Source organism: Petaurus breviceps, unplaced genomic scaffold, assembly GCF_028583685.1.
Source record: "Petaurus breviceps papuanus isolate PSGF00001 unplaced genomic scaffold, PetGlider_PUasm1.0 76, whole genome shotgun sequence".
In the NCBI taxonomy this organism is placed as follows: Eukaryota; Metazoa; Chordata; class Mammalia; order Diprotodontia; family Petauridae; genus Petaurus; species Petaurus breviceps.
The window spans coordinates 46,033,358-46,049,017 of record NW_027186473.1 but is presented as its reverse complement, the minus strand read 5'-3'; the positions used below and the strand labels follow the sequence as shown (position 1 = coordinate 46,049,017).

Here is a 15,660-nt window from a genome sequence, read left to right as displayed (position 1 = left end):
ATTCATCCTGGGGAGCATGGACCAATTTCTCTTGTAGATTTATATCTTATAAACCTATTTATCCTTTATTTGAAATTAGCTTCCTCCAAATCTTGGGTATATACATGGGCCCATGCCTTCCTTCTCTATCATGAATTCCAAGATGGATTATCATTTCTTTACAACTTTATCATGATTTCTACTTTGGCAACCATATTCTTCTTATTCAGAATCAAGTCTAGCATGGCATTTTGTCTTGTTTCTTCTTCCTTTTGAAAAGCAAAGTTATCTTTAATCCAACTCAGGCCATTCTTAGCTATTTGGTTTTATAGAAGACATACAATAGCAGGTGCCTAGATAATTGAAGTCCCTGTCAGGTACGTGGTCTCTCTCCTGAACTCATTATCTATTTCCTTTTTCCTTTTGTGTGGTCAATAATATATGCATATTACAATATTGTTTCTGTTTCCTCATCTATTGATCCACACCCAAATATTCTTCATCTTTTTGTCTTCATCACCTGGGGCTCCTGAAATTAAAAAAAAATTGTAATCATATATCACTATAAACATTTTCCTTTGAATTTGCATTTTATCTTGTGCATTTAAAAATATGATTCTGAAAAGGTATCCATGTATCCATAGGCTTTACTATATGGTCAAAAGGGTCCTAGGCCCCCAAAAGTTTTAGAAACTGTTCTCAGTCATGAATTTCCTATATATGTTCATAATATAAAGAGCTGTCTTCATTTTAAAATCTTTTGTGTTCCTTTTGGACAAAGTGTACTCTTTAATAGGTTAATTAAAATTTTGAGTTTCTTTTTGAGAAGTTACAATGATAAATATAAGGTTAAATTTGTCGCAGTGTATTGGAGAGGCAGTGTGGTATAATAGCTCTGGAATCTGAGAGCTGGACTCCTTAACTGTGTGGTTTACTAATTGGGCTACTTCAAGAAGGAGTTGATTCTCCTTCCTTAGAGAGCCTTAAGTGGAGACTGGATGACTACTTGTTTGGTATGGTCAAGTGTACATTTCTGTCATATATTGGTTGATTTATATGGTTGCTGATACCTCTTTGAACTCTCCAGTTTTGTGATTCTATAAAAATCACCTCATCTCCATAGACCTCAACTTCCTTACCTGTGAATTTAAGACACTGGACTGAATGATTGCTAAGGTCCATCACTCCTGTATCCCAGGGAATCTCATCATTGTGTTCATTACTCATATTCAGTGTATTTGCTTATATATATCTAAGTCTATGAGTTGTATCATTTTATTCTTTTTGGATTTTGTCTTCTGAGAATTATTGATTCCCTCCTCTGACATTCTTTTTATATTGCATCAATTTTTCTCTGAGATAAGTCTTGTTACAGGTAGATTTCTTCTTTTTCCATTTTCTCTTCTATTTATCCACTTTCAGTTTTAAGAGGTTGTAATTATATTTGCAAGGTTCATGGATTAAGTTAGTCATTTATACCACTTTTCACCCACTTCAGCACCTTATACCTATTCCTAAATTTCAGTTCCCCTTCTCCAAGGTACTGAATCTAATGTTATATCACATTCCTCCTATGAGGAAGAGAGTAATCTGACCAACCAGCTTTGTATAAGACTTTTTAAAATGTGTTTCTTCTTCCAGACATATGTGCATTTTAAGGGAAGAATATAGAAAGACCTATAGGATAGTATGCAAAGGAATGATATTACTGTTAGCATAATACCTGTGAAACAATGTCCTTAGACCATCAACTCCTTCCCAGCACTCCTCTAAATCATAATCTGAAGATTATTACTTACTCTGTCTCTTCAAAAGGCTGTCCCATGGTGCACAACAGAGTTATCATAAATTTTTTTGGGAAGAAGAGATATTCATTCAACAGTGGGCAATTAACAAACATGTACTGTATGTAAAGGATAGTATATGGGAGATACAAATATAGTTTAGACTTAATTTTGGCCTTCCTGGGACTTATTGTCCAAAATGACAAATATGAGGGATAGTTGTATAACATTCCATACTGGATATTAAATGTAGAAATAATTTAATAATTTTCTAATTTTATTTAGTTGCCTAGGAGGTTCTGGCCTGCATTGGTAAAGGGAGTTTCCTCATTGGGAATTCTCCAAGTCAATAAAATTGCAAATTTGATCCCCCTCTCACCCCAAAAGAAACATACCATGTAGCATAGGATAGATAAAACAATAGAAGTATAAAGTATTATAAAACTTCTGGGGAAGAAAAGAAAACTTCTGAGTATTTGAGAAGAGGTATAAAGGTTGAGACTTTGGGATTGTCCAGAGTTTTCAAGGAGGAAAAATAAAATCAGCAAAGGAGGCAGACAAGGAAATGTCAGAAATGCAGGAGGAAAGTCAGAATAGTATGATGCCAAGGAAGAGAAGAATCTGAGGAAAAGGGAGGTGGAGGTGGTCAAAGTGACAAATAATGTAGTAAGTGGGGGTGGGGAAGGGGAAATTGAGAGAGAGAGAGGAGAGAGATAATGGAATGAATATGAATTATTTAAGTGATTCAGAAATGCCTCATGTAGGAAGTGGCATCTGGGTTGTTCTTTGAGAGAATATAGAGGTTCTCTGTTGAGAGAAATGAGAAGAGGTCATGTATACCAGGCAAGGAGAAGCACTTCTACAGAGGAGGTGAGGTGGGAGTTAGAATACTTACTATGGAAAGCACATGAAGGGGAGATCCTCCTCAAGATGAGAAAATATTTGTTAGCATGTCTTACTACTTCTAGCATCTCACATAGTGCCTTGCACATAGTAGACACTGACAGTACTTTTCCAATGGACTTTAATTTGACAAGACCACATTTTGGTAGGTAGTACTGTACTGCCTACCTGTCTGCTTACATCTTGAATTAGATTTCTGCTCTGCTCTTTGCTCTGTCACCTAGAGAAGTAAGGACTACCCCCAAATTAGATACTCAAATGCACTCAGTTTTATTTGCTTTTCCAAATATAGGGAGCTCTAGTCATAAGTTGAGTTCAGTTAAGTTCTGGTAATTTAATCATTTGGGCAAATAATTTATGACATTATTTCATAGGGCTGGTCAGGGTTCCCTTGAAGAAACTGACTTCTATTTTCTTGCAATATGCTTACTTGGTTTGACTTTGCATATAATCAGCTTCAGTATCCTAGTTTGGGAAATCAATGCCTGTGATTGCTCAGGCTTATGGAGGAAGTAATTCAGTCTTGAATGCACTACTAGTTAATTAATTAGCATTGTTTTAAATTAGGAGGTCATGTGACATAACGAATAGAATGCTGGACTTGGAGTAAGGAAGAAATATGTTCAAAGTCCCCTTGTTGTCCTGCATTTAGAAAACTTCTAGTGTTTATTGTTGTATATGATATTAATGTTTTGTTTTAGATACATGATTTTTGTTAAATTTAAAAAGAGCCTTCTATGCCTGTGTCATGTATGGCCCAGAGAAGTTAAAGTGACAGGTCTAAGGTCACATTTTCTATAACTCTGTGACAATGGGCAAGTCACTTAACTTCTTTGGTCTAAGATTTCACAGTTTTTCTTCTGAAAAGTAGGGCCAATGATATATTTCTAAAATTTTAACTTGCAGAGCAGATGCCTATCTGTATCAATTGAGGGTGTTTTCTCATGAATTCATTAAACTAAGGAAATTACAGGTAAACAACAACTTTAAATGATCTATTTTGCTTCCTTGCCATGGGGCTCAAGTACAGATATATATGTAAAATTATTTGCAAATTTTAAAGCACTGTATTGTCATCAATTATGTTACTAATTATATTTTTTCCTGGTTTATTAAGTATGCTAATAGGCAACATTTTAAAATACCTTCCTGATATATTTTTTACTTTTCCTTGTATTGCTATTACTAGCATTTCTAAAAACCATGTCAAATAACAATTGGAAAAGGGTATATGCTTGCTTTTCCTCTGCATTTATTGGGAAAACTTTTAGTATTTCCCCATTGCACATAATGTTAGCTTTGGGTTTTTGATGTTTTCTTCTTTATATAGTAAAAAATGGTTCTTTTAAGCCTGTGCCTTCTAGGACCCAGAGAAGTTAAAGTGACAAGTCTAAGGTCACTCTTTCTATGTCTGTGACATTGGGGACATCACTTAATTTCTTTTTTGTTTTTAATTTTTTTTAAAGCAATCGGGGTTAAGTAACTTGCTCAAGGTTATGGTGCTAAGTATCTGAGCCCAGATTTGATCCCCAGGTCATCCCGACCCTGGAACCGGTGCTCTTACTCACTGAGCCACCTGGCCACCCCTCACATCACTTAATTTTTTTGGTCTAAGTTTCCATAGGGATACTTACAGTACTTCACAAGGTTGTGAAGAAAGTGCTTTGTGCACCTTAAAAATTTATGTGAATGTCAACTATTAAATTCTGGATTGAGTACAGAGGGGTACCACCATCTAATGGGCAATCCTTTAGCAATCTTGAGAGGTATAGCATGGCAGCCAACAATCATCCCAGGAAAATATCCGTAAGGCTTCCAAATCTCTCATTGATCTACATCCTTTCAGATATTCTTTTGTTTGCAAAGGCATCTTCCTTGTGTCCCATTTATAGCCTGAGAATGTCAGATTTGGAAAGGATCTTAGACATCATCTAATATAGCTTCTTTTTCAGCTTGCATATGGCAGAGCCAGAGTTTAAACCTGGCTCTTATGATTAGCTAATTTAATGCTCTTTTCATTATTCTATACTCTTCTTTCCTTAACCTTTGTCTCTTGATCAGATTGTTGATTAAAGAGGATGACAGTAAGATGCTCTAGAAAGGACTAGCCTTAAAAAATCCTATCTTAATTTAGCAGTATTAAACTATATATAATATGTACTATTGCCATGCAAAGGTAAAATATCATTGCTAATAGGTTTTCACAACAGTCTTGTGAGACAATTTGGTCAGTTGTCACTCTCCCCAGTTTACAAATGCATGAACTGAATCATAGGCTAATTTATTTGCTTCAAGTTGCTTAAGTCAAAATAGAACTAGAACTGAGCCCCTAAGGCTCTGCTCTTGGTACTAATGCCATGCCACTGGGCAAGTCTGAGACCTCCAGTCAGAGCTTGTCATCACTTTGGACAGAGCTCTGCCTTAAGGGCTGGCAGACACTTAGCCCATGGCTATGCCTGTTCTGGGCACTCATATGGATGTTGCTTTATTCACTCATCTCTTTGAGACACCTAGTGTAAGATCATTTCTACATCTAGAGTCCCTGGCCACCATAAACTTATGACATTTTATAAAAGATGTGAGTATTCTCTCTGTTCTTCCTCTTTGCTCCTACTTCATTGAATCCTTGACTTCCTTCAAAACTCAGTTGCCTGTATCCTTATAGAGGTTCTCAAAGTGTGGTCTTTTTGAGGTAGTCCACTAGGTCAAAACTATCTTCACAATAATAATAATAAGACATTACTTGCCTATTACAATACTCTTCCTTTTTCTAACTCTGTATCTGTGTGAGGCAGATTTTCTTTAACTATATCAAAACAGTGTCTTCTGTTAATCTAGACATTAAAGAGATTTGCAAAAATATGTAAAACAACAGCACTTCTCATTAATTGTTTTGAAAATAGAATTATTTTTCATTAAAATATGCAATTTATGAGTCTGTTATACTGTAAAATAAATGACAAATTTATTTTGGACACAGTAAATATTGAAATCATAACCCATATAAACAAGAGTTCTTGGGGTAGCTAGGTGGCATAGTGAGTAGAGCACTGGCCTTGGAGTCAGGAGGACGTGAGTTCAAATGCGGCCTCTGACATTTAACACTTACTAGCCATGTGACCTTGGGCAAGTCACTTAACCCCAAGTTCCCTGCCCTCCCCCCTCTAAAAAACCCAACAAACCAAGAGTTCTTTGGGGTCCTCAGTTTTCCCTGAGTATAAAAGTGGCTTTAGACAAAAAAAAAATTGAGAATAACTGCTCTAAAGTTGTCTTTCATCTACTATGCAAGTATCTTATTAATCTATTAATATATATGTTCTCTTCCCTTTTAGAATGTAAGCTTCTTGTGGACAGGGATTGATTTTGCTTTTTCTTTGTATGCCTAGTGTTTAGCACAGTGCTTGATGCAAAGAAATTGATTTATAAATTCTTGTTGATTGAGGGATTGATTGGTATTATCATTGGAACCTTTAGATAAAGAAATACGCAACTACTGTGGGCTTTTTCTTAGAACTGTGGTTTGTTGAAGAAAAGAATCAACCCATCTACTCTCAAATAAATTTTCATAATTTTGACTTCCTTCATACTGTTCCTTTTTCTTGAAAGCAGGCAACAGTGTTCAAATGGCATCTCCCAAGGAAAGTAAACTCCTGAAAGTATTCATTTGCGATTGTCTCACAGTATCCTATTTAGCTTTTTTTGGTTAGTTTTTGATAGATAAAATAGCACCCCCCCAATTTAGATGAATATTTTAATGTACATGCTCACTGGGGGGTAAACATGTTTGGGTAACTGCAAATTTAGTTGCAGTTAGCCTGTTTTAATCCAAGTTCAGTTCCAACAAGACAATTCTTGTCTTCTGGAATCCTGGCAGCTAGTGCTTGCTAAGTTGCCAGTTTTTGACTCCCATATGAGAAAGGAGAGAATCCAAGACAACAAGGTTCATCCCATGTTGCAGTAGCTCTTCTCTCAGCTGCAGGGGAGCGGAAGCTTTTGGGAAGTGAGCTGACATTTAACCTCAAGTGATTCCCAGGCAGCTACTGAATGAATCTGGATTGGCTTTTTAATTTTGTTTTTGGTCAATGGTTTTCTGCTCTGACCTTTTGGACTAATGAATCTTCTTTAAAAAGCATTTAAAGCATAAGGACAAAGAGTTGTTTTTTGTTTTTGTTTTACTAATTTCTCCCCTTCTTTACCCACAGAGCCAAAAGAGATGGTGTGGCCTGACAAGAAACCTGCTTCCTCTTATGAAAACTTGGACCAAGGTAATGCTTCCTTTGGCCCAATGACTTTGAATGCTCAAATGTTCATATGCATTAAGATGCTTGGTTTTCTCTGATGCTTGCTGCTTTAGTTTTTGACACTGAGTCAAAACACCTCTTTCCTATTCTCCTGCACATATACATTTTACAAACAAGAGGGAATGGTTTGTGGCTTTTACAGTGTCCATGGAATGCATCATAAATGACATCAAATTTAATGCAAAATAAGTTTATTTTCTGATATATTTCCTCTCATTTTAGCTTAAGATCTGGGCAGGGTCTTGATCAGGGGATTATGATCTCTTGTTGCTGTGAACCACAGTCCTGTTTCATAAACAGGAGGAAAATTTGATCTTGGTCTGTGCCAAGTGATGTATTTTTCTTGCATTTAAGCATTAGTCAGATCTACAAAATAGTTTTTTGAACATGCAATTTCTAGAATGCGAATTTCTAGAAATCTGTGCTGAAACTTAACATGATAGAAATTAACTCATATATATTTTAGAGTGAATTATATCGTCCAGTTGTTGAGTAGCATGGCTGATTATGTTTGACAGATTGCATATTTGGTTTGCAACATTTTCAAATTGTTATGGGGTTTATTTGCATATGTTGTCATAAGCAATATGACAACATATGCAAATAAGATAATATACAAATATGCAACATAAGCACATAAACAAAAGTATGTGCATAAATGTGGACATCCTAGGATTATGTGGCTATATTAAGTGCCAGACCATTGTATTGAAATGGACATCTGCATGAATGTTCTCTCTAGTTCATTTGTACCACTAAGGGAGCTGCCCTTTTTTTTCACTGACAGTGTATGGGCTTGACTATACATTGAAGGGCTTGAAGTCAAGGAGAATTCAGTTTAAATGTTGCCTCTGACATTAGCTGTATGTATGATCTGTGGTGCACTGGACCTCACTGTGCCTCAGGCAATGCTAGGTATGTTGGAGGAAGTTCCTATGCTAGGGTTTACCAATGCTGACGGGGTGGCTAGGTGGCGCAGTGAATAGAGCACCGGTACTGGAGTCAGGAGGACCTGAGTTCAAATTTGGACTCAGACACTTCACACACACACACACACACACACACACACACACACACACACTAGCCGTATGACTTTGGGCAAGTCACTTAACCCCAAATTGCCCTCTGAAAACAAAAAAAAAAAAAACTCCAAAAAACCCAATGCTGGCAAAATTCCAGATCCTTTGTGCATAACTATCTATAGCCATATTCATTTAATAACAATTGCAGCTAATATTTATATTTGTTATTATTTAGTCATTTTAGTCATGTCCAACTCTTCATGACCCAATTTGGGGGTTTTTCTTGATAAAAACACTGGAGTGGTTTGCCATTTCCTTCTCCAGCTCATTTTACAGAAGAGGAAACTGAGGCAAGCAGGGTTAAGAGACTTGCCCAGATTCACACAGCTACTAAATGTCTGAGACCAGATTTGAACTCTGGCCTTCCTGACTCCAAGCCTGGCACTCTATCCCCTATGCCACCTAGCTGATTTTATTACTTATATAGTACTTCTCAGGTTATGAATCACTATACCATAATATTTCATTCCAATCTAAGGGTATTAGGCAAGTATTATTTGTTCCTATTTTATAAATGTGGAAATGGAGGCTCTAAGAGCCTCAGTTGATTGGCTTGCTCAAGGTCACATGCATGGATGATAGGATTTAGAGTTGTTAGGAACAGAGAGTCCAATTTACTCATCTTTCAGGTGAGGAAACTTGAGTCCTGGAGATGGAAGCACCCAATCCAAGGTCACAGAGCTAGCAAATAACAGTGGTGACTGGAGCTCAGGTCTGACAACAAGTCTAGTGTTATTTTTACTATATGTCAACCGCCTCCTGTACATACACTTACACATATATACATAGTCACAGATAAATTCCTCAACTGCCCATTCGTGTGAGTTTACTGGGAACCAAGTTATATTATTGCTGGAAACCAAGAAGGCCTCAAGTAAAATTCATATCCAGTTGTGTATATAACTTTTTTTGTCAAAGTACAACAATTGGTAGAGATTAGGGGGTTGCTTTTTAATACTTGTTCATTATATTTGTTGTATCCCTTAAACATCATTGGGGAAAAAGAGAAAGTCAAAGAATTTGTTTTTTCCATCAAGCTAGAAATGAAGTAATTGTATTAGATCATAGATCCATGTACTGCAGTGGATTGGCATTAGAAGACCTGGGTTCTGTGACTTATTAGAAATATGAGCTTAGTTAAGTCACTTAAAGAGTCTGGAGCTCAGAGTCCCCATCTGTAGAATGAGGGGATTAGATGAAATGATAGTTGAAATCCATTTCTGCTCTATATCCCATGACTTCTCTTTGTTTCTGGCTTAGCTATTTGTTCTCTAGAACCAGTAGACTCATTGTAAACAAGTGGATTCTTCTATACAATGAAATTTTTAATTATTGGGACTGCTCCTAGACCCATGTGCAGCTTTGGTATTTTAAAATATTTAATGAAGTTGGTGGGAGTTGCCTGTAATTTACCCATTCTATTAGTTAATAAATCAATGCCCAAAGGTGAAACAAAGTTTCTTGGGAGGAAATAAGAAACCTTTTAAAAACTTGCCTCAAAGTATTAAATCTCTTTCCATTGATGGTAGCAGCATGTGGGGTGGTTGGAGTTTGGGTAGTTGTTGTTGGTGGTGGGGGGAGGTGGTGGCAATGGAAAATCTGTTAAGAGATTTCTGTTTCAACAAGGAGTCCAAGATGCAGTCAAAGATGGAGTCTCTGAAGCCTACTTTGGTGATGATTTACTTTCCATTAGACTAAATATGTTGCTGGATATAAACAGTTTTGTAGAAAAAATAAATGATCAGATTTAAAGTATATTCTGTCAATAATGTGTATTTCTTACAATATTTATAAAAATGTATCATAAATTACATTATAATCACATTTGTAACAAGTCTATTATATTATTAGCAATTGGCAGAAAAAGCACAGAAGTAAAATCACAGACTGACTCATAAATCAATAATCATAGAATTATAAAAGGCAGAAATAATATAGAAATGTCACATTTTAAAATATTCTTTTCTAACTTGTCTAGGCTGTCTATTAAAGTTGTCAGAAATGTGTAAGACTGGATTCCGTGGCATGTTTTCTGTATATTACATGTATTTTAGAGCGATGGAATTCTAATAATATGTTACCTAATAGGATTCTGTCAGAAGGCTGGTAGGTACTGTTCTCTGTATTCTTTCTTTTGAAGTGCTATGTTATTAGTATTACTATTATTATTACTATTACTTTCATTAGAATTAGCAGCAACGGTAGTATCAAGTAGCTATTATGGGTTTTTTTTTTAATTCTGTTTTTACCTGTGTTCTAAAATTATTTTGGACAACTGCATTTTCAAAGAAGGTTATTTTGGGTGGAACTCTTCTAAAGAAAGGGCTTATGAAATGTAGAGATGAGGCAAATAACCTGATAGCATAGGAAAACTATGATTCATTTTAATGAGCATTTATTAAATGCTTCCTTGTCTGCTAAGTGCTGGAGACACAAAAATACAAAAGACAAAACTGAAAATAGCTCTCCTTTAAGATCTTGGGTATTGCTTGGGTATTGGGTATAAAGGAGAGGTTTGGTAGGGAAAGTAAGTGAGGATGGGGAAGGGTTGTTGACTTTTCAAGGTCAGTTTACACCGGTAAAATTCAGTTGGTAATTGTGCAGTTCTTCAGGTTTTTTTCATGTTTTTTTTTTAAGTAGATATAGGCTTTGCTGAGAAGTGTCTCCATTTGGGAATAATTTCAATGTGCTTTCTATAAGAACACCTCCTTGTTCAATTTAGCCCTGGTTAACTGGTCTTATTGTGGCATTTGGAGAGGGAAAGCTGTATCTGATTTGTGGGCTGGACCAGTTAGTTCTATTGACTAGTCCATAGCAACTGATACTTTTTCATTTACAGTGTCAATATTACTTATAGGCTATATTAAGACATCTCAAAATTCCAACATACCTTATAAACATGCTTCTCATTGTACTTGCTGTTAAGAACTGAGACTGAGTCAGAAAATAAATCAGAGGTATGTTGGAATGGAGCTATGCTTGAAGAACCAAGGACAGGTCTAAGACATCAGCTCATCCCAGCTGCTTATCCTGGACATTTGCCAACATTCTCATCTTTCTTGACCTCTGTCTTGTCAATGATCCATCATTCTTTAACTGTTCGATTTAATAAATATTTATTAAGCACCCTAATAATAGTTGACTTTTTTGTATAAGAGACTATGCTATAAACAAAGGTTGTTAGGACCCTGCTGTCAAAGAGTTTATTGTTGAATTGGTTAACATTGAAGATTGTGACATTTAAAAATTTTACAGGCATAATTTCTGGGTAATTTAATAATTTTAATAATATTTCAAAGACAATCATGGCAGCAGGCTCACAGTTTATATGCCCTTTGGAAGAGGGCTGTTCTCGAGTGTGGCCATCAGCTCTGATTGGTTAACAAAAAATGAGAAAATGAGTATTACAGTGAGGGGTTGGACCTGGACTTTGATTATTTCATTTACTTCTTAAGTTAACCCCAGTCTCAGTCAATTATTTAAAGAATTTATCTCCACCCAAACCTTGGCTTCCCCGCCTGGAAATATCCTTCAAGAGTAATATCCTTCAAGAGACAGAACTTTTAAGATCACAATTTTAGAAAAAGAGAGTATCTTTGGATCTTCCCAAATCATTGGTTATTAATAATCATTTCAGGATAGATATGTACCTACATAACAAGTGTAACAGTCTGGGTCCTGTAAACAGAAAGAACTCTGTCAGCATAAGCCATCAATGACCCAAACTTTCCCCTACTCTTAAATGCCAGGGGCCATTTCTGGGAGTATGTGTCACTGTCAGGCCTTTCCTATTGATTGCATCCTTTCCTTTCCCTTCTGGTTATGTTGTCTCTTTAACCCACTTTAACTTAAGTTTATAATTTAAATATAGTTTAGTTTAATTGGTAAATGCATAGTAAAAGCAGGACCATGAAACATAGATGGTAATGTTCTGTTCAATTCCCTCACCTAGCCACATTGGCCTACTTTCAACTGGGGAGAAGGGTGAAGGTGGTGATATTAGCGTAGGTCCTGTGAAGAATCTGATATCTGAGTTGAGATTTAAAAGACAAAAGGGACTTTAAGAGAAGAAGAATTAATTCCTTAGGCAGTGCTAGCTGCCAAGGTGGCAAGAGCTGAGTCTCCTGGAGTAGTAGCAGTCCTGGCTTTGACCACAGTGAGCTAGGGCATATTGGGGAGGGAGTGTGTGTTTGTGTATGGGGTTCATATGTATGGCTTGTCCTTAATTACAATGTCTGTAAGTAAGGGACTGTCTGCATCTGCTTGCATTAAGAGGTGGTTCATGTTTTTTATGGTTTTGTTTTAGGATGAACTGCTGTGTTGGAGTGAAAAGATCATTGGAGTTCAGAAACTCTTTTTTTTATCTTTTTCTGAGCCATGGGCAATTCATTTCCCCTCTTGGGGATGCTTTTTTTTCCATCTGTAAAATAAGGAAGCTAGTTTAGATAATCAGTGAGATCATTTTATGGCTCTGACATGCTATGACTTTATACCTTTGGCTTATTATGAATATTACCACTAGATGTCAGTGGCAATCTCCTTGGACCCAGACTTACTGTCATTCATTATTGCAGAGACTGACATTTTATTAGGTTACCTTATCCAAAATAAGTAGCTTTTCATTAAAAAATATAAAATATTTTTTAGGGGAGGGAAAGGATTAAAAAAAAAACATAAACCATTACCTGTTTTTCTACATTTTTGAAACTTTTTTTCTTAGCAAATTCCCATTCATGTGTAGTGAGAAGTTTTTACCACCATCTTTGTTCTACCAAATTCAAAGGCTTAGGGAATTGTGGGAGGGGGCAGAGGGAGAAAGAAACTATGAGAAATTGCACATTTTATACAATTCATATATTATGCCTACATCACATTAATATCTGTGTTCTGGATTGGATTGCATTCTGTTTTTCTCTGCCAGTATTTTTGGTCCTACATACCAAAGGAAGATTAGTGAATGGTATGAATTTTTCAGCATGCACATCTGTGCCCTGTGTACTCAGAGATATCTGAAGTTTTTTGTATCTACTCTCATCTGTTAAAAGATACTTGGATCAAACTGATCTGAGTTTTGTTTTGTCAAGCTACGGGGTGGATCCTTTGTGAAGAACTTATGAACAGACTGATGCTACGGGTAGGTGAGAACACTCATATTGACAAGGCAGTAGATCCATTAGGGTAATCTATTAGTGCTGTCATTAACAACAACAGCAATCACACCAAGCAGGGAGGATACAGTCAAGAAGGAAATCGAGTGTTTCCCCCCTCACCCACCATCTTAAAGGAGTTTACCATCAAAGAGTAGAGATAGGCCATGAACAAAAGACCTTGTAGATACTGTTAGCTTTTGGTTGAATTGAATGAAATCTTTCAGACAGTGGACAGAATGGCATTTATTATGAGCTGCAGTGAAATGATCATTATTTTTTCCCCAAAAAGGAAAGAAAATACAAAAAATTTTTAAAAAAAAAAAAAAAAAAAAAACCAAACCCAAACAAACAAGGAAGAAAAGAGGAGATAGCACTACAGTTGTTTAACATACCATAGGCACCAACCTAACATCCTTAAATCCTCTTACCAATTATGACTTTAACTGAAATGATATGAGGGCAGTTAGTTTCATAACCACAATGGAAATGGAAAATACTTCCATAGACAGTCAAGTCCAAAGTATAAAGACTTAGAATCAGTCTTTAAAATTACTTGAGACTGAGTTGAGCAAGGCTACATTGATAGAATTAAGGTGTAGAGATTTGAAAGAGCAAAATGATAAGTTGAGGGAACATGGATGTCTCAAGAACAAGTAGCAAAGAATCCAGTGATATACTCTCATGGGACTGGAGAGCAAAGGGTCAACCCTATTCCCCTCTGACTCCTTTCTATGAAGTTCCTCATCTATAGTTTAAGATTTAGCTGGAAATGGCAAGTCTCAGAGGAGTTTGAACATAGTATTTTATTGTGATCCTCACTTTTCCCTGCCCTTCCCTCCCAGATATTAACAACTTGAGAGATATAGTCGACCACTACAGAAAAAAATGATTAATGCAAAAGTACTGTGTCCTGGTGTACCTAGAGGCAGGGGTAGGATATGGTGGTCAGGAAATAGGGAGAAGTTTATAGGTAAGAATTTTAACCAAATTTCCCTAACTTTTCTTCAAGACACTGAAAGAGATCAACAGCACCCTAATTTTGATCTTAAAGTTAGGCAAAAAGTCATGAAAACATATTAAATTTTTTCCCCCTAAGCTTTTTTCCTTCTCATTCCAGAGTCAACTACATAGAACAATGAACTAGATGCTTCTTTGTTGTGAAAATAGGACTATTACAGATAAGGATTTAGCTCTTCAAAGGAATCTGTTTGTATAAAGTATTTTAATATATCTGTAATATTTCAAAGAGAAAAATCAAGATTCAGTCTGGGCTGCTGCAGAGCTGATCTCACTTAGTCTTCTGGGATTGGATGGAGAAACCACTTATTTGGTGTGAAGCTTAAGTAACATGGATTACAGTAACTTGTTTTGTATGCTTGTAATAACCATGGATCCAATAATTTATGATGATAAAATGATAAGATCCAGACCTGAAAGAGAGCTTATCTACCCCATAATTTGGCGAATAAGGAAATAAGAGCCCATAGAAGTAAAAAGGCTTATCTAAGGAAGAGAGATATAATCTCCGATCACAGAGAACTTACCTAGTCACATTTTATTGATTTTAAAATAAAGGACATGTGACAGTCAGTGATATAGCAAGCACTGAGTTTCCTTTGTACCAATCTGGGAAGTCCACCTAAGGACTGGTCAACTCTTCCTGAACTGCAGTATTTCCTAAATGACACCTGACCATTGGAGCATTTACTCTGATGTATTCAAGAGGAAAAGGGAAGCTGGAGCATTTTATAAGTGTACAAGTCAGAGGTAGGCAGACCACAGACTCCTTGAAATATACCAGTCACAAGTGAGCTACAAAGAATACAAGTAGGAGTTAATATAATTCCTTTGACAGCTTTCTGCCTTGGTGGGCTTGTTGGAGAGGAAATCAGTCAATGACCTGCTGCGGATGAAGTTAGCTGAATATGAACATGGCAAATAGTAGGTACTTAATAAATGTTTATTGATTGATAGATTCAGATATTCTCTACAAGAAAGGCGGAAGTCTTGGTGAGGATAGGACCAGCAGAGAGATACCTGATTGTTTCAGTACGGCTACATGCTTCATTTTCCAAACTGAACTGAGGACCAGAAAGAAGAAACAGAAGTTGTAGCTAGGATTAATTTCTTCATTCTATCACCTTTTGGTGATAGTAACCCTGGTTATGCATTCTATAGGTGATGGTCTATTCTAATCCACTCCCAACTACTCTCCAAACAAAGAAACTCCAACCAATGGGAGCTAGATGAAGTTTAGGAAAAATTGAGACCCTGTGTTTAACAAGGATTTTTCTCTAATTCTGCATCAACAGGAGGAAAAATGGTTTCCATTTATACTGTATTATTTTACCTCTATCATCTAACTTACCACTGGGACCTCTGTATCATTGTAGATAAAGATGAGTTGTTGGCTAAATATCACACAAAAAGTGTTAGCAATACATGCATTATATTTACTCCC

The 15,660-nt window shown here is 36.3% G+C and overlaps 1 protein-coding gene across 3 annotated transcripts in view; it reads left to right on the top strand.

The window, feature by feature from the left end:
- The window catches only part of INPP4B (inositol polyphosphate-4-phosphatase type II B), a 1,018,353-nt gene that overhangs the window by 154,937 nt on the left and 847,756 nt on the right, over positions 1-15,660 (top strand). For all 3 annotated transcript variants that reach the window (XM_069105434.1, XM_069105431.1, XM_069105430.1), the window contains exon 2: positions 6,869-6,931. The gene's annotated coding sequence lies outside the window, so the exon portion shown is untranslated. The remainder of the gene's footprint in view (positions 1-6,868; positions 6,932-15,660) is intronic.